We start from the raw sequence: 20,590 nt of genomic DNA on the forward strand, positions 1-20,590 counted from the left end.
GCAGGATGCAACAGAGGTTTACCAAGGCTGTTGTCTCCCACGGTAACTGATATGGACACATTCGCCTTGACCATCATTGTTGGCATCTAGTCTTCAGATGTATCTGAATCTGTGTCCTAGTTGCTCAGTCGATCACCAATATACGGTTCATATCTATACAGCCTTGTTTATTCATTTATTTATTTCTAAACATGTACACAAACTATAAAAAGACACAAGAGAAAAAAAAATCAAATCAAATCAAACTTTATTGATATAGCACTTTTTATATAACTGACAGTTGAACAAAGTGCTTCACAGACTTTAAAAGAGAAATTAGACACACACAGGTTGTTTAATCAACTCGTTAAAAATAAACAGGAGCTTTAAAATGAATACATCACTGAAATAAAATAAATTAAGCTAAAAATAATACAAAGAAATTAACTCAACTAATTAAAAGATCAATTAAAAAAGTGGAGACACTCAATGAGAAATCCGGAGATCACTCAACACACACTCCACTTTTACAAAATGTGTGTTACATACTCCTCTGTCATACTCCTCTTCTTCTTTTTTAACAAAGCTTTCAGCTACCGCTGAACAGTGTGAAATGTCAGAAAATATTTGAGCTTCTTCGCTTTTCTCTGTGTTCACCACTGGCTGCTGGAATCTGTTATTCCTGTGACGTCAGCGGCTAAGATGGAGGCAGGTGAGAAAACTCTCAGCAGCGATCGAGAATCACAACTTAATTTCACTCTTTATTGCTTTTTACAAAATGTTTTGGTGGCAACCTTAGTCTTTAAGAGTAGTGCAGGGGACAGTGTAATACATATCATCTTCTGACTCCCACATGAAGATCATGTAAGACATGAGCCTGAAATGAAGCTAATGGGATCCCTGTGAGGAAATTATTCCACGTCAGGTTGAATTTCAGTCTAGATTAATTGTGTAAAACATCTGCAATATTTGGTTCATAGTGTGCTGTGAAATGGCAGTCACCCTGCATGATTTCCACTTATTTTATTTTACAGAAACCCATTTGTGATGTTCATCGGACGTAAACTTATAATGTTATTTGGACACTTGAGAGACTTCTATATTAGTGCAGAAGAAGAAGACGTGACATCGATCTCAGGAGGTCTCATTGACCAGTCCCTCCAGCTCTATCACTTCACTCCTGCTTTCAATTACAATCTGCTCCAAAGGCCTGAAACAAAAAAGAAAAAAGATTAATGGTGAGTACTCAAGTCACAGCAGTACCAACAGGTTCGCTAAAGGAAGCTATGTTATCGTTCTTCTAGTGACACCAGAAGGAACCATATCACAGGTAACCTCATCTAGCTGTGCGAATTATGGGCACAGCAATGAGGATGGAAGAGCAATCAGGTGAATTGCTCTGAATGGCTGCTGTCATTTTTCAGTTCCATAAAAGTGGCTCCACATTGCCACAAACCAAAATCTGAGATTCATGGTGACCTCTTGTGGCCATGCTAAGTATGACAGCAGCAATACAGATGAAAATCACAGGGCCGGCTTGGTCAGTGTACTTATCAGTTTTTATTTTGCGCTTCTGGGGCCTCATTTATAAACGTTGCGTACGCACAAAAGAATGCGTACGTCACTCTCTACGCAAACCGTGGGATTTATAAAAAGAGAACTTGACGGGAAAATGTGCGGTCCTCCACGCCAACTCTGACCCTGGGTCACCCTAACCCTAACCCAACTCTGACCCAGGCGTACGCACATAACTGGGGGAAGGAGAAACTGCGCCACTGATGGCAGAAGAAAGAAACGGGAGAAACTGTGAAACTGATCGTGTAAAATAAATAGTTATATGACCTCTCATATATGGACAGTTTATTTGCAAGAAATGGATAGTACAAAATTTAATTTCTACAATGAATAAACAAACATACTCCCTGGAGTGCACACGGGAAACATATGATTAAGACAATAGTGAGACAACAGTAGGGCAAATGATGTTTACACTGATATGAATGCAGTGTAATATCCTATATCATATAGCCCATATAGCAGTGTTGGGCGCAGACTGGAGCCGGCGCTGTACGTGATGGGTGGCTTCTAGGTACGGAGAATTCATGTGGAAATCCTGAGACTTGCAATGTTGTAGTAGTGTTTAACCCGTTCACGACCTTGCAGGCGACAGTGGAGAACCCTAACCCTCAAGCGGTGGCTGCTCACCCCTTTTCCTCACCCACAAGGCGCAGAGGAGAGGACCTAGAATCTATAGTATTGTGGAGCGCACCATCGGGCTCCTGAAGGGCAGGCGGCGGTGTCCCCAGGGCCGCCCCTGGCCAAGTGGGGGCCCTAAGCAGGATTTTATTTTGGGGCCCCCCTTCCAATAACATAATAATACTAATACTACTACTACTACTACTACTACCATTAATAATAATAATGATAATAATAATAATAAATTTAATTACTAACGAATCAAATGAACAGCCTCTATCAACAGTGGAACAAGAACTTTATAGATCAAAAGTGGAACAATCTTTTTTATTTCAACAACATCCCACCTTCAAGTGAAGCACGAGCCTCTGACTGTTTGGACTTTTTCTTTCTTTTGCTAGCTCCTGAATCGTATTGATGTTTGGAAGCCGTCTCTCTCTCTCTCTCTCTCTCTCTCTCTCTCTCTCTCTCTCTCTCTCTCTCTCTCTCTCTCTCTCTCTCTCTCTCTCTCTCTCTCTCTCTCTCTCTCCCCTGCCTCAGGCTGACTTGGTGGCGGTGTTCTACGCGCCTCTCGGCAAAATGCAGCGCATCCTTTGCGCATTTGCAGAGAATGATGATACTTTATTGATCCCGAGGGAAATTCAATTCACTTGCGCAAAATGGGGCCCACCATGGATCGCGGGGCCCTACGCACAGCGCGTGTTCTGCGTGTAGGGAGGGGCGGGCCTGGGTGTCCCCCTCCACCTCCGTCACCACTCCACTCAGGAGGGATTCTCCGATGACCCCCGCCAGTGTTTCCTCCAGCGGGGTGAGCTCCGGAGGGCCCGTCCCCCCGCCCGGGGCACAGACGCTCTGCCAGTGTGACGCCAGGCGCTTTTTTGTGTCTACTTTGATGTCTGACCACTTTTTTCCACCTCAGCCACACTCCGACCTTCTGAGGCCACAGCATTGACACCATCCGCCACATGCTGCCACTCTAGAGCTTTTTTGGCGTTGGTGACCCCAACACTGTGTCCACCAAATAATATCGCCTTCCTCTTCTCCACCTCCACTGGGTGAAATTGCGTTTCTTGGCTTTTCTTTCTGCTTTCGGCATGCTTTCAGTCATGAATCAATATTCATGAGAGGCGTTTCTCTGAATATTTATAGGCCAATATGGGCGTGGTCTGACCCGCACACAGGTGCGCCACATTTAGAGTGGGTTGTGATTTATAAAGGGAAATCGGCGTAGGACGTGCGTGCGCACTGTTTTATAAATCAGGATATTTTTGTGCGTACGCACTTTCTGTGTTTCTTGCGTACGCCAATTTTGACGTCAATCCTACGCACAGTTTTATAAATGAGGCCCCTGGAATGTAAAACATTAACTGAATGGCTATTGTTGTTTTTGGGCTGCAGCACACTGATTTATGGCGACCTCTTGTGGCTGAGATTTTTCTAACAGCAGCAATGTAGATAGCAGAGAAATATGTGGGCTCCCAAAAAGAAGCTGCATGAGCTTTCTTTAGTTTTTTTTACAATATGACCTAGTGTGGGTGGCTCAGTGCCAGACACAGTATTTGCTATTGTTTTTATCTGTGGAGGTCCAGCAGCAGGTGTTTTGTCGTCTGCATATCGTAGTATCTATTCCTGAAAGGTGAATGTGTATCCATCCTGCTGGAATCCAACTTCACATTCTGCTGCTTTAGAGCGGGATGTTTGTTCGGGACACTCGGCGCCCAGTCCAAAGACGTGCGGTTGCTGATCCTCGACAGTTGATAACAGACTGCTGGACTTCACTGGAAGGAAATAATTCATCATTATTCAAGAGTATTGAAAGTGTGTGGTCTCTCAAAACTAGAAAAATAAAGTTTGGATGGACTGAAGTACAACATTCACTCATACAAACACACACCAGCCCACTGCATGTCTGTGTGGGCAGAATGGGAGTGGAAACTGAATTAAATTGTTAAGCAAATTATATCTTGTCTCCAATGCAAAAGTAAGTGTGTGGGAGGTAAGAGGATACTGCGAAAGGTCACGTCTTCTAATCAAGCTCTCTGTGTGGCGTGCTGTTGTGGTGTTGTCAGTGGAATCTGATTATAATGGACCGCCACTGCTTTCAAGATGAAAACTAATGATTCATTAGTGGGAAAACAACTTAGGAAGTTGGAGGGCTACAAAAGACTGAAAAGTCACTGAATGATGCTCCAGTAGCTGAGATACAGATATGAAACAATAAGAGTGTATTATATTACAAAGAACATTCAACATTCAGAGTTAGAAGTTCACATACACGTTTACATTTATGATGCTTGAAATGTCGGTTTTGAACACATGTTACATTTTATGGCCACTTGGAGCAGCGTAACATGCGACTAACACAATAATCATGGGCAACGTCCAGGGAAAAAAATAATCAAGAAAATCATTTTTCTCACTCAGTGTTTGTTATTTTTTAAACCAAAACTCAATAAGTTCAATCTGTGCCCAGGAAAGCAATATTTACCCTGTATTTTACAATATGTTTCTTCACTTTCCTTCCAAACCAACAGTATTAGAAGTTAGTAACAATAACTCAATGCATCTACATGAGATAATTGTAGTTCGGTTTTGAGTATTTATAAAAATCTTGAAAACTAATAGCTCTTTAAACTTCACATAAACAGACAAACATGCGTTGTCCCTTTGCTTTGCCGAAGTATCTCTTACAAGTTGTAAAATATGTAAAATGTATAATACTGATTCAACATGTGCATTGATTTTACAAAACAAAAATCCCAACCTCGACATTATTATAATTCAATGTTATTTATTATTGATATTATTATTGCTATTGTTGTTGTTGTTGTTGTTGTTATGATTATTAAGAATATAATTTTTTGTCATATATACTGTACATATGAGCATTATTGTTTTATTGTCTTTTATTTGTAAAATGTTTTAAAGAAAGAGATATACCATTCGATACCAACTAATCATAAAGTAAATATAAACACAATAAACCAAATGCATAACAGGTCAAATTTACACTTTAATTTCAATCCACGGATTAATGACCATTTTTTAAAAATAATTTAAAAAGGCATAATACTATAAACTCAATTATCTTTCGATAAAACCTGTAGGTAGATTATTTCAATCCCCTTATACAGTTAACAGAGTTTTATTGTGCTTTCGAGTTTTTTTCCACATGCTTGTCATTGTGTTCTTTTACAGAAAATATAATAGTTTGGGGTTTTAAAAACATTCATAGGCCACAAGGAACCAAATTAATTAATTCAAATTATTTGTGTCTGTGTACATGCTGAACACATATGAATGTATATGTAGTGTACATAAAGTGTGTATATGTACTTGTGGTTGAGTAGGACTTTTTGACAGCATCTGTTTGGTGTTTCAGTCATGAAGGACCAAGAAGTCAAACTGCTGGAATAAACATTTTCCAAGAAAACAGAACAAAACACAAAGCCAGCATGGACAGGGAGACAAAAGAAAATCCAGCGGGACAGTGAGACAGGATGAAGGGAGGGGACGACAGAGAGATAAATTAATTATAAATCACACAAAATGCCAAGCAGCTGAGAAAAGATGTTAGGAAGCAGATGTTTCCAATTCAATATTATAATCAATGCTTCATCGCCACAGACTCACACACGCACACACACACACACACACACACACACACACACACACACACACACACACTATGTTTCTATGCCTTTTGAGGACATTACAGTGACTTCAACAGATGTCCTGTAGATTTGCTGTTCCAGTTTACACACTGTAGTACCAGGCCATAACACAAGTTCAAAGCATCACCAATGAGGAAAAAAAAGAGTACCAAACATATCAGGACACTGCCATTGCCTGTGCGGACCAAAATTAATACCTATCAGAAAAGGTTCTCTCTGCAAGTCCTATAGGAAGCTGTGGACACAGCTCAGATAAGCAATCACATGTGCACACATGTCATGGCTTATGGGGACAATACTTCGACCTAAATCCGTTTCCTGCAGATTCACTATGTCAAACAGTATTGTACATGTGTTAGAAAATGAACTTCATGGTGCACGTTCCCATTCCCATAATACCGAGTCCCACTTCACGGGGCGCTGTTTATACAGTTAATCCATCTGCTGCACATTTGTGTTTGGGACGAATGTTTCAGGCACATTGGGGGACTGCGTGGGAAACACTAGTGTGTACAATGCAAACACACACACACACACACACACACACACACACACACACACACACACACACACACACACACACACACACACACACACACACACACACACACACCGTTAGGCACGAGGGGGTATGGGTTCCAGCCAGTCAGCAGGATTTGGGGACTTTTCCTGCCACCACCACCTGCAGTCTCTGCAGGTGGTGCTATATATATATATATATATCAAAAGTAAAGTATTTCCTCCATAGAATGAGAATAACTTAACAATTTGAATTCTGGGTGTGATATTCTTCTATATAGGGTGGTTGCTGAGGTTTGCAGTGTAGAGTTGATGTAACGTTACACTTTAATAACTTTGAACACAACATCCACTCGACACTTCATCTCTTTTAAAGTTTTATTGTATAACTTGTGGAGTTGTGATGAATGACTATTAGAGTATTTAGCTGGAACAATTGATTAGACAAAAGACACGAATATATATTACATGCCCATAGCACACATACCCCCAATAAATACATAGACAGATGCACGCACACTTGCACAAACACACTCATACGTGCGCAGTGCGTGCATGCACGCGCACACATAAATACACTAACACACAAATACACCCATACACAAAATGAACACAAACAAAAACCCAGACAGACTTCTAAATAGACACACACAGACACAAACTGTTTGCTGGGCAAACAAACACACACTCAAATGCTCAAATGGTTGATTTAGCTTTTTCGACAAGTGAAGTTGATTTTAACAGCCGAGTGTTAAAGAACATCTAAAACTGCTGCGTTCAAGGCAGGCTACACTGTCTCTTTGCTGCTGCTTGAACGTTTGAAAACTGCCTTGTGCTTTTGCAATGTGTGTGCTAAATTGCAGCTGAGCTCCTCCACCAGGCAATTTTAATTCAGTTTTATTTTCGAAAGACAAATAGAATAAACACCTGGTCTGTGTTTCCAATGATATGATACTTTTCAGATCTGTATTTTCACATCTGTATTTGAGTATTACACTATTGATATTAACTTAATGATATCGAAGTACAAATACTCGGCTTTTTCCTTTCTTTACGTAACAAGTGAAACTTCCACATGATTTTAGCCTTGTTTTTCTATAACAAAAACAAATCCCTTATACAATTTGGTAGTTTAATATTTTTTTCTAAAATGGTTAGAGAGTAGCTTGATGTATTTATTTCTTTTCGACAGTCAGTGAACAGTCACAACTATATGAGAATACAAACATTTAAAAGATATTTCAGGGTCACATTTGGGCACAAAATCCTTTTTAACTAACTTGCGTTGTTTCAAAATGACCACTTTGTTTGTAAAAGTCAGTTTTCCTGCTTAAGACTGACACTATTTGACTAATACGTTTTTTCTCTGTTTCTGTAAAAAAAAAAAAAAAGACCTTCTGTTGCATTTCCAAATACATGTTACACTCTTTTTGGTACAAGAAGAAATTTGGGGTTGAAGATGAGTTCATGAAAAAAAAATACAAAATATGTAAATATCAGAGCTTTATTGGCTAGATAACATATTTGCTTGCAAAAAACAAAACAAGATAAAACAAAACCATAAAAACAAGATTGAAATATCCAGAGCCACAAAGTCCGACTGAAGTAGTTCAGTCTCACTCGGGTGTGTGTATATTATGGCCGTTTTCCAATTCTTCCAGCGCCAGTGTGTACTTACATACATAATGAGTGACTACTGGCAGGGCATCCTCTGAAGTGCAGAAATGTAAATTTGCCGGGACGCATCAACGTTAATGGAGAATTGGAACACGAGGAGAATTCTTGTCACATACATGCTGTGTATATTAGTGTATTGTACCCTGTATTGTACAATGTACAGTACTGTGTATAGTACTGTGTATAATAATATGTACATTACAGTGTATAGTACCATGTATAGTACAATGTACAGTACAATGTATATTACTGTGTATAGTACAATGTACAGTACTGTGTATAGTACCGTGTATAGTACAATGTACAGTGCAGTGTATAGTACCATGTACAGTACAATGTATAGTACTGTGTACTGTACTGTGTATAGTACCGTTGTTGGGATCTCACAAGACCACAGAAAGTGTGTTCATTTCTAGGAAAAGACAATTGTCATATATCATGATACACAGTCATGACATGTGAATTCTGACCCAGGAATGTGATTGTCTTTCACACTGGTGGGGGGGGGGGGGGACTTTCGCAGGACCCTCCTCCCCCCCTTTCTGCTCACAAGACGCTTCCCCCCCAGGCATTCAGCCAGTCACTGATTGGTTGAAGCTCCCAGGTTTTGACACCTCCGAATCCACACGTGGAACAAAAGGCTTTCAGCCAGCCTTCACTCTCTCTTGCAAGACTTGGACCCCGAGTAGGTGGGTTGCTGAAGAGCTGCTCCCCAGCAGCTCAGCTCACCCAGTGCTAGCACACAGCTAACACCAGAGGCCTGCAACCAGGGGTCTCCACTCCTCAACTCCTCTGCTGACCCACCACGAGGGTCAGACCTTCCCCTGATCCAGAGACCAGCACCCAGAGTCTGATCTCCAGGGAAACCAACCGGTTCCTCCAGGACGGACCAGGGAAACGACGTCTCACAGAACTTCTTTGTGTTTTCCTCAACCAGCAGGAAAACCATCACAGACCCGAGCGACCAGCTCCTCAGTCTGGACAAAAGGAACAACCAGGAGCTGCAAAGAAGGACTCCTGAAACATCAACTTCATCTTCTTCTCCTCAGCCTGCAGAACCAGCAACCACAGTTAGCAGGAGGTGCTAACTACAGGAGAAGACACCAGCTTCCCCCCAGCAGGACAACAACTGAACTCCTTCAAGGAAGTGGGAACAACAACTGGGCTTTACCTGAGATTAGTTAAACCTGATGCTATGATAGAACTGTTTAACTTTATGAACATGTGTTGGTTCTGTTACAGTGATTGAGTTCTATAGATAATGATATTAGGAGCAGTTATCAACCTGTAAACCACTGTTAGCTCTGCCACAGACACAGGGTCTGCATGCTAATCTTTGCTTTACTAACTAGTTAACTCACAATCCTACACATATCACATCAAAGACAACATCACACCGGAACTGAACACCATCTGACGACTCCTGATGTTTTACAAAACAAGTCGCATTCACATCAAGTCATTCTAGAAATGGTCCTTTAGCAGAGACACACAGGAAGCAGATGCTACGGCTAGCTTCTATTGTTCTTTTGCTATCAGCACATGGTGGAGACCCAGGACAGACCTCCTGTTCTCTGACAACCTCCATTTGAATGTAGTTTCTTGTGATCTGCCATCTTGTTTTGTAGTTTCATCACACGTCTCACACACACACTTCTTCCACATCTCTCTCTCTTTCTCTCTCCACACACACACACACACACACACCTACACACACCAAGCTGTATATAGGTAGTTAGAATCGGTGTTTTATTTGTTTTCCTTGTAAATAAATATAATTTTTGGAATCATACTTGCTGTGTTATTAATGAGCACAAAGGTGAATGAAATGTCGACCTCTTCTGTGTCAAGAACTCCAAAATCCTTCAACCTTTACTGTTAATTCTGGTAATTGTAATTAATTTAACTATTAATTCAAATTCCTGATTAACTGTTTAGTATATCTTATGAGACTGATATAACTGAATTGGCTATCATTTCCTGTTAAGACAGGTGGAGCTCCGAGGTTCTGATACAGATCAGATTAAATTTCAATAACATTATTAATAACTATCTTTGATAATTATTAATCATTATTGATAGCCAACCATAACATAAATAGTGATCCTTATGAGGTAATAAATCCCTACACCGTGTTACTGTAACCCTGCTGGAAGTATAATTTATTATTGTTTATTTGATTTAACTTTACTGTCATGTTTTTGTCAGTTTGATTTAATTTTAATGCAAAATATATGTAGTTAATACCCCCTAAGCCTTACATATTTGTGTGTATATGGCCTTTTAAGAAGGTTAGTTGGTCACTATGCCACCAATAGAGGACTGTAGCTTTAGCTTGAGAGATACTGCATGTTTTCTTTCCATCCTCTCTGACTCTTCTGTGTCCGTGCCACCTGCAACTCAGAATGTCCTCCTGTATATAGCCTGCCCGGCTGGTTCCTGGTCTCCTTACTTCATGAGATCTGCTGCCAAGTGAAGCTGCGCCCTCTCCTGGACTCCTTTTGAGTAACCGCAACCTCACATTCATTTTTTTATCTGCAACATTTTACAGAGCTCTTGTTGTAACTGCCGGCCATTGAGAGTCCACAATTCATACTGATGTCCACAAGGTTTACTCTTCACTTCACTTGCTTGATGGTACACCTGGTACACTGTGAAAACTATAAACACAAAGACAACAATCACACATTTGATTCTGTTGGGATCTCACAGGACCACAGAAAGTTTGTTCATTTCTAGGAAAAGACAATTGTCATATATCATGATACACAGTCATGACATATGAATTCTGACCCAGGAATGTGAATGTCTTTCACATGGAGTGGGGGGGCACCTTTCACGGGACCCCCCCCCCCCCCCCCCCCCTTTCTGCTCACAAGACTCTTCCCCCCCAGGCATTCAGCCAGTCACTGATTGGTTGAAGCTCCCAGGTTTTGATACATCCGAATCCACACTTGGAACAAAAGGCATTCAGCCAGCCTCCACTCTCTCTCTTGCAAGACTTGACCCCGAGTAGGTGGGTTGCTGAAGAGCTGCTCCCCAGCAGCTCAGCCCATCCAGTGTTCGCACACAGCTAACACCAGAGGCCTGCAACGAGAGGCCTTCACTCCTCAACTCCTCTGCTGACACACCACGAGGGTCAGACCTTCCCAGGACCAGAGACCAGCACCCAGAGTCTGCTCTCCAGGAAAACCAACCCAGTTCCTCCAGGACGGACCAGGGAAACGACGCCTCACAGAACTTCTTTGTGTTTTCCTCAACCAGCAGGAAAACCATCACAGACCTGAGTGACCAGGTCCTCAGTCTGGACAAAAGGAACAACCAGGAGCTGCAAAGAAGGACTCCTGAAACATCAACTTCATCTTCTTCTCCTCAGCCTGCAGAACCAGCAACCACAGTTAGCAGGAGGTGCTAACTACAGGAGAAGACACCAGCTTCCCTCCAGCAGGACAACAACTGAACTCCTTCAAGGAAGTGGGAACAACAACTGGGCATTACCTGAGATTAGTTAAACCTGATGCTATGATAGAACTGTTTAACTTGATGAAGATGTGTTGATTCTGTTACAGTGATTGAGTTCTATAGATAATGATATTAGGAGCAGTTATCAACCTGTAAACCAACGTTAGCTCTGCCACAGACACAGGGTCTGCATGCTAATCTTTGCTTTACTAACTAGTTAACTCACAATCCTACACATATCACATCAAAGACAACATCACACAGTAACTGAACACCATCTGACGACTCCTGACGTTTTACAAAACAAGTCTCATTCACATAAACTCATTCTAGAAATGGTCCTTTTGCGTAGACACGCAGGAGCTCCCATTGCCCCCAGCACATGGTCGAGACCCAGGACAGACTTCCTGTTCTCAGATAACCTCCATTTGAATGTAGTTTCTTGTGATCCACCATCTTGTTTTGTAGTTCCATCACACGTCTCACACACACACTCCCTCTACCTCTCTCTCTCTTTCTCTCTCCACACACACACACACACACACACACACACACACACACACACACACACACACACACACACACACACACACACACACACACACACACACACACACACACACACACACCAAGCTGTATATAGGTAGTTGGAATCTGTGTCTATTTGTTTTCATTGTAAATAAATATAATTTTTGGAATCATACTTGCTGTTTTATTAATGTGCACAACGGTGAATGAAATGTCGACCTCTTCTGTGTCAAGAACTCCAAAATCCTTCAAGCTTTACTGTTAATTGTAATTAATTTAACTATTAATTCAAATTCCTGATGAACTGTTTAGTATATCATATGAGACTGATATAACTGACTTGGCTATCATTTCCTGTTAAGACAGGTGGTGCTCCGAGGTTCTGATACAGATCAGATTCAATTTCAACAACATTATTAATAACTATCTTTGATAATTATTAATCATTACCGATAGCCAACCAAAACATAAATAGTGATCCTTATGGGGTAAGAAATCCCTACAATTCATAAAAACAACAAAAACAATTTCCTGTGTCTCTTGCTTCTCTCTAACAAATCATACAGTTTTCTGAGAACATATAAAGGTAAATAATTATCATGTTTGCCTGGGTGACTGTGGTGTACTTAAATAACGAGGCAAGACACGCGTTATACCACTTATTATTCAGGTCTCTGGGAGCAACATAGCAACATGACATGAGGAGAGTACAGTCTGCACAACAGTTATAACATGTGCATGAGGCATAAAAGCTAACTACGGCAAGTCTTCAAGGTCAACCTCAATGTGCATATTAACTATTAATACACCACATTACCTCCCCCCTTAAATGAAAAGTAATCTCCACATAGTGCATTAAACTAACTCCAAATACTACACTTTGTGGGTGGATTTTTGATCCAGGTAATTAAATGACCACTTTAATACAGCATGTTAAACCTTACAATAAACTCAACCCTCTTAAATAACTGAACAAGTCCCAGTATCCTTCTGTATCTAATCTCTGTAACGTGATGGCCGTTTAGTCATGCGCTCCGAGTGCCTCAAAGTCACTGTCTCTGGATCTCGGGCTGGTCAAACTTAAACGGTCACTCTCCTGCTCAGCCGACTGAGTTACCTCTATAGGCTCTTGGTCTGAAGTGCCGAGAGGGTACCCAGGTCACAACTGACGCCTGTACATTTGGTCAGTCGTCCTCACCTTCACCTGGTATGACACTGGGCCCGTCTGCTGTGCAACTACTCCAGGGATCCATTTGGGTGTATCCCATGTAGTACTGCATAGATACACAGGATCATCCACATCAAACTGTCTCTCGGCAGCTCGACTGTCATGTTCCTCCTGCTGATACTGCCTCCTCCTCACTCGCATGGCGATGTTTTTCTTTAGAAAGTCCAACCGCGAACGCATATGTCTCTTCAGGCACAAATCTGCGGGTGTCTCTCCAGTCGCACTGTTGGGAGTTGTGCGATATTGCAGTAAGAAATGCGAGACTTTGTCTTCAACACTTAAGTCCTCTCCATCCAGCTTCTTCATGCCTGCTTTGAATGTGGCAACATACCTCTCAGTGAGGCCATTGGTAGATGGATGCCTCGGTGCACCAGTTGTGTGAAGGATACCGTTCCTTTTAGTGAACAGCTGAAACTCCTCTGACATGAAGGTCGTGGCATTGTCTGTGACAATTTGCTCTGGTAATCCATATGACGCAAAAAGCCTCCGAAGCCTTGAAATGACTATTTGTTGTTTGTGCCATCTTGAAAACCACTTAGAGTATGCGTCGACAACTATCATAAACATGTGGCCCAAGAACAGACCTGTGAAGTCGATGTGGAGCCTTCTCCAAACCTCTCCAGGAAACTCCCAGGGGTGCAGAGGGACTGTGCGTGGTGTACGCTGCTCCAACTGGTACCTGTCACACTGCTGACAGGTCTTTTCAATGTCCTTGTCTACATGCGGCCACCAGACATATTGCCTTGCAATGGTCTTCATCCTTACAATACCAGGGGGTCCACTGTGGCTCTCATTAAGCACTGCTGCTCTTAGCTTTGTAGGTATCACTACTCTTGTACCCCATAGAACGCATCCTTGCTCAACGGATAGCTCCTCTCTCTTTTTGTAGCACACTTTCAGTTTTTCTGGCACTTCTTCCGGCCACCTTTCCATGACGTAACTGTGCAGCTTTGATAGCTCGGCATCCTTACGTGTTGCCTTGGAAATCTCTTTTGCGCTCAGTGGCACATCCTCCAGGTATTCACCAATTATTGCATGTCGACATGTTGTCATTGTCTGTGTTCCTGCATCCGTAGTCTCCGGCAGTGGGACACAAGACAGACCATCTGCGTTGTCGTGTTCTTCTGACTGGCGATAGAGTATGTGATAATCATAGGCAGACAGTATAATTGCCCACCTCTGTATGTGCACTGCTACCATTGCTGGAAGTCCCATCATGTTCTCCAAACAGCGTGACCTAATCAACTTGATCGGTTTTCAAGTTGAACTTCCGCCCCCACAGATATTGATGGAACTTCTTCACTCAATACACCAGGCTCAACGCCTCCTTTTCTATCTGTGCGTAGTTCTTCTCCGCCGGTGAGAGTGTACGAGAAGCATAGGCTATTGGGTGCTCTTGTCCGTCATGCATTGTGTGCTGAATAACGGCTCCAATTCCATACGCTGAAGCATCACATGCGAGAGAAAGTGGCAGGCTCGGATCATAGTGAACCAACACCTTGTCACTGGTTAACATTTCTTTGCACTTATCAAAAGCATTCTGTTCCACTTTACTCCACCTCCATTTTGTTCGATCTTTTAGCAGGCTGTAGAATGGGGCCAAAACAGTACTTTGCTGCAGCAAAAAGCTACTGTAGTATTTCACTAGCCCCAGGAAAGCTCTGAGCTCTTTGATGTTTGTGGGTGTTGGAGCATCATGCACGGCTCTGACCTTGTCTTTTGAAGGGTAAACTCCCTTCCCATCCATCATGTGACCAAGGTACTCGATTTGTATTTTACCAAAGTCACACTTTGACTTTTTTACTCTCAGGCCATTTTCTTGCAGCCGCTGTAGAACTCTGTCCAGGTTCATCAGATGCTCAGCTTTGTCCCTGCCCATCACCAGCAGGTCATCCAAGTAGACCACGACGTTTAGCTCCTTCATCACGTTTCCCATGATCCTTTGGAAAATACTGACAGCAGAATTATTGCCAAAGCAAAGCCGATTGTACACAAAACAGGCCTTTATGGGTGTTCACCATTCTGTACTTTTTTGATTCCTCATCCAGAAGTACTTGTTGGTAAGCGGCTGCCAGCTCTATTTTGGAGAATATCTTCCCCCCACATAATACCGCCAGGACCTCCTCAATGGTAGGTGGTAGTGGTTATGTTTCAGTGTTTGTAACCAAATTCACAGTTACTTTATAGTTGCTGCACAAACGGAGTCCACCATCCCGCTTGATTGCGGGGACCACCGAAGCAGCCCACTTGCTGTGCTTCACAGCGCTGATGACGCCATCTTTTTCCAGGCGCCCCAGTTCTTTTTCCACTCTTTCTTTCATTGTGAAAGGCAAGACATGGGCTTTGTGGAACTTTGGGACCGTGTCAGGCTTCACAGAAATGGCTGCTTTAATGCCCTTTAATGTCCCCAACTCATCTTTGAAAACATCAGCATATTTACCCAACACATCTTGGAATGACTTGGGCTTTGTTGTGCTTTCTGACTTTTTTTTACAAATTTTCCAGTTCAATCTGATTTGGTCCAACCATTCGTGCCCACACAGTGAAGGACCTCCTCCGGCCACTACTATCAGTGGTAGATCAGCAGTCTGACTTCCATAAGTCACTTTTGCCATGAACTGTCCTTTCACTGGAATGATCTCTCCTGAGTAGCCTTTCAGCGCAATGCTGCTGCCCTCTCGTGACACATGTGAGAATGACTGCTCAAACACATCTTCTGAGATAATGCTGACTCCTGCTCCGGTGTCAATTTCCATCGACACTTTTCTTCCATTTATTTCAAAAGTTGCCCTGTATGGCTGCCGGCCAGCACCACTTGCACTGAACACAGAAAACATCAAAATGTCATCTTCTATTTCGTCAGCTTGTACGTAGCCTGTCATTTTTCCTTCTTTTCACTCACTGTTTCTCTTGCCCTTGTCTCTAGCATGCCTTCTGAATATGTCCGACACATTTATGACACTTCGCATTCTTGTATTAGCAATCACTGGCGATATGATCCTTTCCATTACATCTATAGCACCGCTCCTATTTGAAGGCGTGCGCCGGTCCCTCTTTACCTTGTGAATGGCGGTGTTGGGGCCACTCAACCTCATGGAAGGGGGGAGGGGGGACCACGTTTTGAGAACAAAGAGACCACATGGTCACAACTGGAAAAGGTCGCCATTGGTCACGTGATCACCCCCGGATCCCCCCCGTCCAAGGTGCAACACTGGAGGCCAACGGCAGGGGGAGCAAGAGAGCTCCCCCTCACCAGCTGGAATGTCTGGGGCGGGCCCTGCCTCAGGATTGGTCCACATGACCCAGAGCCCACCGGAAACCCGACACCAAAACAAACGGTATAAAAAAACCCGCGGGGGTGATTTCTGGCTCTCCAATGTTGAAACCTGCGTAAAGACAGACGCATCCTTTTCGCACGGAGACGAAGTGCCACGTGTGCCCGCTGACCGGGCCCCGGAGTTCCACACCGGGCCGGACGAGCTGAGAACCACCGTGGAACTACTTTCGTTTTTCGTTTTTCCTTCTTCACCGGAGTCCGAGTGTGCAGCTGCCACCGCACACTCCTCCCGCATGCAGACCTGAAGCCGCTTCTTCTTCCCCCTCCTCACAAGAAGCGCTCCTGGGATCATCCTGTGGACTTTTCCTGTCCACAGACCAGTTCAGCTTGTTTCCCTGGGACGCCAGAGAAACCAGCTCGCAGCCGGGAAATCAACGGGCTTTCCCCGGCCGCCGCAGCACGTTCACCCTCGTCCAACTGAGTAAGGCTTAGAGTCTGGGCAGGCAATGAGAATAACGTGACTGTAATATTGCTGTGTGTTTTATTGTTGTGTTTGAACTCAGGGACGCCGATCCCGTGTTTTCAACCAATCTGTGTCGGCGCGTTGGATTCACATCCACGAACCTCCCGCACTGTGCAGCTCTCTCTCTCTCAGTCTGCCCCTCTGTGCCTGGAGTCTAATGCTGCCACAGTCTCAATTTTGGACTCCGTGTGCAGACTGAGAGTGTGCAGAGCTGGACACACAGTAGATTCTGTCCTCCTTTCTCCCCCTTCTTTCTCTCTTCTCCTCTCCTCACTAAACGATCGCGCAAACTCGGCATCAGCTGTCCCCCATGCGCTTGTGTGACCGTGTGTAGTTCACTGTCCCTGGGAATTCTCGGTCACGAGACCCCAGGCGCGCTCCAAGTAGGCTCACGAGCCGTGCACGAGCACAGTGATGTCACGCCGTCCAGAAAGAGTGCGCTGAGCGCCTCTGGTGGCCGCGTGGGTGATTGCAATCTCTTGAAAGGTCGCCACCTGGTGGACACGTCGAGTTTGTCCCTAGTGGTCGTTCCGGTTACTGCCTCGAACCAGACGTCTGCCGCCACCTGGTGGACGTTCGAGGTCATTACACCCACTCAAACTGACCCTCCAAGGTCCGCCGCCACTTGGTGGAGACTCATGGTCATTACACCCCACTCAGGCTTCCACCCACACACACAACACACACACCCTCTCTCTTTGTACATAGTGTTTGCTGTTTAATAGATTAGATCCTGCTCCCTCATGTCCAGCACTGAAGGGCCTGTTACTTTTCCTCCATGTCCAATACAAAGGGGCCTGTTCCTGCTCCTCCATATCCATTATTGAAGGGCCTGTTCCTGCTCCCTTATGTCCAGTACTAAAGGGCCTGATCCTGCTCCTCCTATCCCAGTACTGAAGGGCCTGTTCCTGCTCCCTCATGTCCAGTACTGAAGGGCCTGTTCCTGTTCCTCCATGTCCAACACTAAAGGGCCTGTTCCTGTTTCTCCATGTCCAGTACTGAAGGGCCTGTTCCTGTTTCTCCATGTCCAGTACTAAAGGGCCTGTTCCTGCTTCTCCATGTCCAGTATTGAAGGGCCTGTTCCTGCTCCTCCATGTCCAGTACTGAAGGGCCTGTTTGTCCATGTCCAGTACTGAAGGGCCTGTTCCCACTCCTCCATGTCCAGTATTGAAGGGCCTGTTCCTGCTCCCTTATGTCCAGTACTAAAGGGCCTGTTCCTGCTCCTCCTATTCCAGTATTGAAGGGCCTGTTCCTGCTCCTCCATTTCCAGTACTGAAGGCCCTGTTTCTCCATGTCCAGTACTGAAGGTCCTGTTCCTGCTCCCTCATGTCCAGCACTGAAGGGCCTGTTACTTTTCCTCCATGTCCAATACAAAGGGGCCTGTTCCTGCTCCTCCATATCCATTATTGAAGGGCCTGTTCCTGCTCCCTTATGTCCAGTACTAAAGGGCCTGTTCCTCCATGTGCAGTATTGAAGGGCCTGTTTCTCGATGTCCAGTACTGAAGGGCCTGTTCCTGCTCCCTCATGTCCACTACTTAAGGGCCTGTTCCTGCTCCTCCATGTCCAGTACTGAAGGGCCTGTCCCTGTCCCTCCATGTCATGCACTGCAGGGCCTGTTCCTCCATGTCCAGTACTGAAGGGCCTGTTTCTCCATGTCCAGTACTGACGGGCCTGTTACTGCTCCCTCATGTCCAGTACTGACGGGCCTGTTTCTCCATGTCCAGTACTAAAGGGCCTGTTCCTGCTCCTCCATGTCCAGTACTGAAGGGCCTGTTCCTGTTCCTCCATGTCCAAAACTAAAGGGCCTGTTCCTGTTTCTCCATGTCCAGTACTAAAGGGCCTGTTCCTGCTCCTCCATGTCCAGTACTGAAGGGCCTGTTCCTGTTCCATATCCATTATTGAAGGGCCTGTTCCTGCTCCCTTTTGTCCAGTACTAAAGGGCCTGTTCCTGCTCCTCCTATTCCAGTACTGAAGGGCCTGTTCCTGCTCCCTCATGTCCAGTACTGAAGGGCCTGTTCCTGTTCCTCCATGTCCAACACTAAAGGGCCTGTTCCTGTTTCTCCATGTCCAGTACTGAAGGGGCTGTTCCTGTTTCTCCATGTCTAGTATTGAAGGGCCTGTTCCTGTTCCTCCATGTCCAACACTAAAGGGCCTGTTCCTGTTTCTCCATGTCCAGTACTGAAGGGCCTATTCCTGTTTCTCCATGTCCAGGACTGAAGGGCCTGTTCCTGTTTCACCATGTCCAGTACTAAAGGGCCTGTTCCTGCTCCTCCATGTCCAGTATTGAAGGGCCTGTTCCTGCTCCCTCATGTCCAGTACTAAAGGTCCTGATTCTCCATGTCCAGTACTGATGGGCCTGTTTCTCCATGTCCAGTACTAAAGGGCCTGTTCCTGCTCCCCCATTTCCAGTACTAAAGGGCCTGTTCCTGCTCCTCCATGTCCAGTACTAAAGGGCCTGTTCCTGCTCCTCCATGTCCAGTATTGAAGGGCCTGTTCCTGCTCCCTCATGTCCAGTACTAAAGGTCCTGATTCTCCATGTCCAGTACTGATGGGCCTGTTTCTCCATGTCCAGTACTAAAGGGCCTGTTCCTGCTCCCCCATTTCCAGTACTAAAGGGCCTGTTCCTGCTCCTCCATTTCCAGTACTGAAGGCCCTGTTTCTCCATGTCCAGCACTGAAGGGCCTGTTACTTTTCCTCCATGTCCAATACAAAGGGGCCTGTTCCTGCTCCTCCATATCCATTATTGAAGGGCCTGTTCCTGCTCCCTTATGTCCAATACTAAAGGGCCTGTTCCTGCTCCCTTATGTCCAATACTAAAGGGCCTGTTCCTGCTCCTCCATGTCCAGTATTGAAGGGCCTGTTCCTGCTCCCTCATGTCCAGTACTAAAGGTCCTGATTCTCCATGTCCAGTACTGATGGGCCTGTTTCTCCATGTCCAGTACTAAAGGGCCTGTTCCTGCTCCCCCATTTCCAGTACTAAAGGGCCTGTTCCTGCTCCTCCATGTCCAGTATTGAAGGGCCTGTTCCTGCTCCCTCATGTCCAGTACTGAAGGGCCTGTTTCTCCATGTCCATTACTAAAGGGCCTGTTCCTGCTCCCTCATGTCCAGTACTAAAGGTCCTGTTCCTCCATGTCCAGGACTGAAGGGCCTATTCCTGTTTCACCATGTCAGTCCTGAAGGGCCTGTTCCTGTTTCTCCATGTCCAGTACTAAAGGGCCTGTTCCTGCTCCTCCATGTCCAGTATTGAAGGGCCTGTTCCTGCTCCTCCATGTCTAATACTGAAGGGCCTGTTTCTCCATGTCCAGTAATGAAGGGCCTGTTCCTCCATGTCCAGTACTGAAGGGCCTGTTTCTCCATGTCCAGTACTAAAGGGGCTGTTCCTGTTCCTCCATTTCCAGTACTAAAGGGCCTGTTCCTGCTCCTCCATGTCCACTTCTGAAGGGCCTGTTCCTGCTCCTCCATGTCCAATACTGAAGGGCCTGTTCCTGCTCTCTCATGTCCAGTGCTAAGGGGCCTGTTCCTGCTCT

The sequence above is a fragment of the Blennius ocellaris genome (genome assembly GCF_963422515.1).
Source record: "Blennius ocellaris genome assembly, chromosome: 22".
NCBI classification, from domain to species: domain Eukaryota; kingdom Metazoa; phylum Chordata; class Actinopteri; order Blenniiformes; family Blenniidae; genus Blennius; species Blennius ocellaris.